This window comes from Callospermophilus lateralis, chromosome 3 (assembly GCF_048772815.1).
Source record: "Callospermophilus lateralis isolate mCalLat2 chromosome 3, mCalLat2.hap1, whole genome shotgun sequence".
NCBI classification, from domain to species: Eukaryota; Metazoa; Chordata; class Mammalia; order Rodentia; family Sciuridae; genus Callospermophilus; species Callospermophilus lateralis.
Genome location: NC_135307.1, coordinates 49,990,212 through 49,997,646, shown reverse-complemented (window position 1 = coordinate 49,997,646; position 7,435 = coordinate 49,990,212).

Genomic DNA, 7,435 nt, shown 5'->3' with positions numbered 1-7,435 from the left:
TCAGCTACTTAGTGAGACCTGGTCTCAAACAAAAACAAAACAAAAAACAACAAAACAAACGACAAAAAATGGGCTGGGGATATGGTTCAATATTTAAGCACTCCTGATAGTAGAAAAATAAATAAAAAGGAAAAGAAAACATGTTAAAGTTCCAAACACACACAAAAAGAGATTCTCCAATCTTCTGGTGAATGGCCTTACATAGTTTCTTTAACTATGATCCAACCAACCATGTCAGGGAAAACAGAGTCACAAGGGTCTACACTATAGACAAAAGGAAAACAGGAGCTTCCTGCAAATTGGAAAAACATTTTAAATTTTACTATATATGACAGCCTTTGAGTGAGAGCAATGTAAGATGGCAGCCATTATGGGCTCAATTTATGAAAACTGAATACACAGCCTGAAAATACCAAGTGGATCTAAATACCCAGAAGTACCCTTCTTTACAGGATTTGTAACAAAAAATCAATATGAATGGTGTTAACAGTTCTAATGGAGTGGTGAAACCAAGAGCCATATCAATGCTAGCAAAATAACAGAATTCATTTAGCATCAAATTTGTTCTGCAAGGGCTGCAGTACTTGATGTCTAAAGAAAACATGAAATTCCCCTCAAATTGCCAGAAGGATGAGTTATAGCAATTAAAAGAATGCTGAATATTGGTGCATGACTATAATCCCAGCAACTTGAAAGGATGAGTCAGGAGGTTTGCAAGTTTGAGGTCAGTCTCAGCAACTTAGTGAGGCCCTAAGCAACTTCATAAGATGGTCTCAAAATAGAAAATAAAAAGGGTTGGGGAGGTAGCTGGTGACAAAGTGCACCTGGGTTCAATCCCCAGTACGAAGAAAATAAATAAATAAATAAAAAATAGGCCCTCCCCCAGTTATTTTTTTAAAATATTTATTTTTTAGTTTTCGGCGGACACAACATCTTTGTTTGTATGTGGTGCTGAGGATTGAACCCGGGCCGCACGCATGCCAGGCGAGCACGCTACCGCTTGAGCCACATCCCCAGCCCTAAGCAGTCATTTTTTAAAAATATTTTTTTAGTTATACATGGACACAATATCTTTATTTTGTTAACTTATTTTTATGTGATGCTGAGGATTGAATCCAGTGACTCACATATATGAGGCAAGCACTCTATCACTGGGCCAAAATCCCAGCCCTAAGCAGTCATTTTTTACAGTAGTAAATTTTCCAGGTATATCTTGTAGACCTCAAAGTATTGGAAAGGAAGCTCCCAAAGGCGATTTATCTTTTTTTTTTTTTGGTACTGGGGATTGAATTCAGAGCACTTAAGCATTGTGCCACATCCCAGCCCACCCACCTTTTAATTTTTGTATTTTATTTAGAAAAAGGGTCTCACTTAGTTGCTTAGTCCTAGCTAAATTGCTAAAGCTAGTTTTGAACTTGCAATCCTCCTGCCTCAGCCTCCTGAGCCTCTGGGATTACAGGTGTGCACCATCACTCCAGCAGCAATTTATCTCACAATATTGTTAATTATACTAATTTTTGTCCATTTGAAATATATAAATTGTGCTATTACAATGATAAATTTTTTCTGTAAACCACAACAAATAAGTAGAAATACAAGGAAAGGGGAAAAAATTATACTCATAATAGCAAACACATGCAAACAAACATTTGGGAAAACTTACAAACATGTAGAATCTGGATGAAGAAAACCATTCCATTTTAAACTAAGTAATATAAAACAATCGAAAACATGGAGAATTATACTTATCTGTTTGGATAGATACAATATTCCAAAGATGTTGATAATTTAAAAGTCAAAGCAAGGAGCAGTGGTGCATGCCTGTAATCCCAGTGCCTCAGGAGGTTGAGGCATGCCTGTAATCCCAGTGGCTCTGGAGGCTGAGGCAGGAGGATCATGAGTTCAAGGTCAGCCTCAGCAACATAGCAAGGCCCTAAGCAACTTAGTGAGATACTGTCTCTAAATAAAATATTAAGAAAGGCGTGAGGCCCTGGGTTCGATTCTCAGCACCACATTAAAAAAATAAATAAAATAAAGATATTTTGTCTACCTAAAACTAAAAAATAAATATTTAAAAAAAAAAGGCTGAAGATGTGGTTCACCCCTGGGTTGAAAAAAAAAAAAAAGTCAATTCAATCACAACCAAAATTAGCACTTTTTGGTACTTGAGAAGTCACTCTAAAGTTTTCATTAAAAATAAATAGATACGGCTGGACACAGTGGCACATGCCTATAATTCAAGTGATTTGGTAGACTGAAATAGGTAGATTACAATTCATGGTCATCCTAAGCAACTTGTGGGACCCTCAGCAACCTAGTGAGACCCTCTCTCAAAATAAACAATTAAAAAAGACTGGGAATATAGCTCAGTGGTAAAGCACCCATGGGCTCAATCCTGAATACAAAACAAAACTAAAAACACACACAACGGAAATAATACACGTATCTAGAGTTAACCACCAAGAACACACATTGGAGAAAGGACATTCTCGTCAATAAATGGTTATGGGAAAACTGGATATTCATATGCAGAATGAAACTAGACTCATCTCTTACCATATACAAAAATCAACTCAAAATGGATCACAAATATAAATAAAGGACCCAAAAGTATTAAACTACTAGAAGAAAATAGGAAAAACTATTTAGGGCACGATTTTAGGTAAAGATTTTCTGGATATGGCCCTAGAAGTACAGGCAACAAAATCCCAAATCGACAAATGAGATTATATCAAACTAAAAAGGTTTTGTCCAGTAAACAAGGAACAGTGTGAAGAGATAATCTATGAAATGGGAGAAAATATTTGATAAGGGGTTCATCAACATCCAACATATATAAGGAACTCAAATCAATATTAAAAAAAACTAATTTAAAATGGACAAAAATAAAGACTAATAAAAAGGGCTGGGGATGTGGCTGAGTGGTTGAGTGCCCCTGGGTTCAATCCTCAGTACCAAAATAAATAAATAAATTTGACAAAACCAGTGTTGGGAAGAATTTAGAGAGGAAAGCAATCTCCTCTGCAGATGGTAGGAGTATAAATTGTATGCTTTTCCAAAATGTTTCAAATGTCTTATGGTTTCATCAATTTTATGCATATGAACCTACCCTAGGTAAATAATTTTACACAGCATTACTTATAATAATGAAAGATTACAAACAATTTAGAAGTCAATCTTTATTGTTAATTATAGACAATTAACTCATTTGCTTAAATAGACATCAAATAATTGGTCTTAAATAAGACTGAAAATGTATTTTTCATACAAATTTGCAATCAGGATAGGAGGTCCAAGGGGCTACACCTCAAGATCATCCAGATTCCTTCCACTGTTTTGCTCTACTTTTCTCCAGTGCAGTCCATGCTTACTGCTACCAAACATGCTACAGTGTATGGTAAAGGGGAAGGGAGAAGAGGTTGAACGTGACCATGTCTAGCTGCCAGACACTGAGAAATGTATTGTCTACATGGATTGCATTTCCCTACCTAGCACTTAGATCTAATGAAGGATTGGGGGGAAAAAAGATTTCAGACTATTATCACTCGTACAGTACAAAATTCTGCAGTTTCCTTTTTTTTTTTTTTTTTAAATTTTATTTTGGTACCAAGAATCAAACTCAGGGACACTTAACCACTCAGCCACATCCCTAATTGTTATTTATTTTTGGTACTAGGGATCTAACTCAGGGGCACTTTACCACTGAGCCACATCTCCAGCCCTTTTTATTTTATATTATTAGACAGGATTTCACTAAGTTGCTTAGGGTCTTGTTAAATTACTGAGGCTGGTTTTGAACTTGTGATCCTCCTGCCTCAGCCTCTTGAGCCATTAGGATAACGTGTGTGCACTCCAGCAGCTTGCTGTAGCTCTTAAAAATATTAGAGATACAGAGCTGGAGTTGTGGCTCAGTGGTGGAGCGCTTGCCTAGTGCGTGTGAGGCACTGGGTTTGATCCTCAGCACCACATAAAAACAAAATAAAGGTATTGTGTTCACCTGCAACTAAAAAATTAAAAAAAAAAAATAGTAGGAATATGGGGATGAGGATTGAGCACAGTAGTAGAACACTTGCCTGCCATGTATGAAATCCTGGGTTTAAGCTCAAACATTAGCAAACAGGAGAGAGAGGAAGAGTGAGTGCAAGAAATAGTTGTTATGCAAAGATGTATTTTATTTAGTACAGGGAATACTGCAAAGATAGTATAATTCTATTTCTGTTAAAATTGTGTTGTGGTATATGGTATATTTAAGTATATAAATATAAAATATAAAGTTGGAAAACATGAATGACATGAATTAACAAACCAGAGATTTATCAAAAGAAATTACTCAGAATTCAGGATGAAGAAATAGATGTGATAAATTCAAAGATACTGAAGAAGTTGGGTGTGGTGGCATACACCTGTAGTCCCAGGTACTTGGGAGGCTGAGGTAGGAGGATCATGAATTTAAGGCCACCCTCAGCAACTTAGCAAGACCCCATCTAAAATTTAAAAAAAAAAAGAAGGGTTGGGCCTCAGTTCAGGAGGCTGAGGCAGGAGGATCGCAAATTCAAAGCCAGTCTTAGCAATTTAGCGAGGCCCTAAGCAACTTAGTTAAGACCCTGTCTCAAAATAAAAAAGGTATGGAGTGCTCGCCTAGCACGTGAAAGACGCTGGGTTCAATCCTCAGCACCACATAAAAAATAAGTAAAATAAAGGTATTGTGTCCAACCACAACGAAAAAAATATTTGAAAAATAAATAAAAAAAATAAAAAGGGATGTGGTTCAGTGGTTAAGTGCCTCTGTGTTCAATCCTTGGTACCAAAAAAAAAAAAAGGTAAAGAGCTCCTAGGTCCAACCCCAAGTAACCTGACTCCCCTTGCCAAAAAAAAAAAAAAAAAGAGAGAGAAAGAAAAATACTGAGGCAAGATTGAGCTTTTCAGCTTTAACATGTGTCTAAGCTGAATCCAAGAAGGAAAAAGAAAATTAGAAGCAATATCTGAAGGAATAATGATTAAGAATGAGCCAGAATGGTAGTGGACATCTATAATTCTGATCCCAGTTACTTGAAGGATAACAAAATTGCCTCGCAAAATCCAGGCCAGCTTGGGCAATTTAGTGAGATTCTGAGTGAAGGAAAAAAAAATAGGATGTCTCTCAGTGATAAAGTGCTTACCTACTAACCTAGCATGCTTTGGGTTCTGGGTTCAATCCCTAGTACCACCAAGAAAGAAAGGAAAAAGAGAAAGAGAAAAGGAATGTAAGTTCCATGAGAGCAGAAATTTAACTTTTTTTTCTTCTTACCAGGAATTGAATACAGGGGCACTTACCCCCTGAGCCACATCCTCAGCTCTTTTTGAGACAGGGTCTTCACTCAATTGCTGAGGCTGATCTCAAACTCAAGATCCTCCACCCTCAGGCTTCCAAACTGCTGGGATTATAGGCGTACACTACCATGCCCAGCGTACAGTAAGTTTTTAATATTTGTTGAAATATACTGAACTCTATTTCCAATAATGTAGAAGTTAGATCATTCCACTAAAAACATTCATAATTCCTAGGTAGAATATAAAAAGAAAGTCATCTTAAAATTATGAGGTACCAAGGTTTTTCTTGTCAGGTTAGAGGCAGAAGATGTTTTTGTTGAGATAGATAACAAATAACTCAGATATCACATCTCAAATAGGAATAAAATGAGACCCAGAAAAAATCCCTTTGGAGCTGGTACAGTGGCACGTGCCTATAATCCCAGTGGCTTGGGAGGCTGAGACAGGAGGAATGAGAGTTCAAAGCCAGGCTTAGCAACAGTGAAGTACTAAGCAACTTAATGAGACTCTGTCTCTAAATAAAATACAAAATCGTATTGGGGATGTAGCTCAGTGGTGGAGTACCTGTGAGAGGGAGGGAGGGAGGGAGGAAGGAAGGAAGGAAAGGGGGGGCTCTGATGGTATCAAATGCAATCATGTTCACATAACTTGAATCAGAAGACACAAGTTTTTTTTTTTTTTTTTTTTTTTAACTTTCATTTTACAATCTTGGTTACTTAAGATTTTCTTCCCATCTAGCACAGTAAAGCTATACATCTAAAGAGGAAATGCTGGTGCCCTAAGACAACATGGATTTTTTTTTTTTTTTTTGGTACAGGGAATTTAACCCACTGAACAACATCCTCAGCCCTTTTTTCATTTTATTTAGAGACAGGGTCTTGCTGAGTTGCCTAGTACCTCTCTAATCTGCTGAGGCTGCATGTGCCACCACCACATCTAGCTCACAACATGGATTCTTAAAGAGAGATAGGGTCTATCCTAGTAATTTGACAGAACCTCCGATTTTCATCTGTATCCACCCACGTTCCTTCACAGATATATTTTACTAGGTATGTGTGTGTTTTCTGGCATGGTGCTGGGGATCAAACCCAGGGCACACTGCATGCCTATGCCATTGAGCTTATTTAACAAACAGCACTCTTGACACCCTTTAGTTACACAGCATTAAAAAAAAAGTAAAAATGTTGTCTCCATAATTTGGAATAAAAATGTCAAGGACCTGTCATAAATTAAGTCGTGATAACACAATGTCTGCTACACAGGAAGTCCTATTTTAAGTACCTCAAAGAAAGCTCTAGTGGCAGGCACCCCTGTTACTATGGAGTCTGCATTCTACAGACAATAAAGTATAACTGAACAAAGTAGTGTTAAATATAAGAAAATAACAATTTATTATTAATAGGGAAGTCATCAAGGGGAAGCAGTTGTAGCCATTTCGGCATCATCTTTTAAAAGTGCATTTAAAAAATCCTCAGATACCTTAGGTATATTTTTACCAACTTTCAGGCTCTCTGACATTTTTATCTAATAGTCAATGGATCTTTATTTTTTTATATGTGGTGCTGACAATGGAACCCAGTGCCTCACACATGCTAGGTAAGCGCTCTACCATTGAGCCACAATCCCAGCCCCCTCCCACTGACATGTGATGGGGAGACCAACCAAGTAGATGGCTAACATGTTTTCTGTATTGTTTTGGTAGCATTTCAAAAAGGAAAAATAGCCAAAGATTTCATCAGTTTGAATTCACAAATTAAAATAAAACAAAAAAGCCCTCACGTTTAAGTGCTTTAGCTTCAAAAATACCTTAGTCCTTTGTTCTAATAGCACTGGGCCATGCCACTACTTATAAATTTATTTTGACATTGCTTCAGTGGGTTTTACTTAGCCTAAATTACCTGAATAGTTACCAGAGTTCTACAGATTGTAGTACTCTAGATTGGAAATATAGCTCATTGAATATTAATTTCAATGGTTATCCAAAACTTGGAATTAGAGTAAGTATGCTTCCCTAAACAGCCCCTCAGACGTCTTTGCTAATTAACAGAGCTTCAAACTTACTTCAGTTCTTAGCCCTACCCTTTTGGCTTCTAAACTTTCCATAAACACTAACTAGTGATATGTA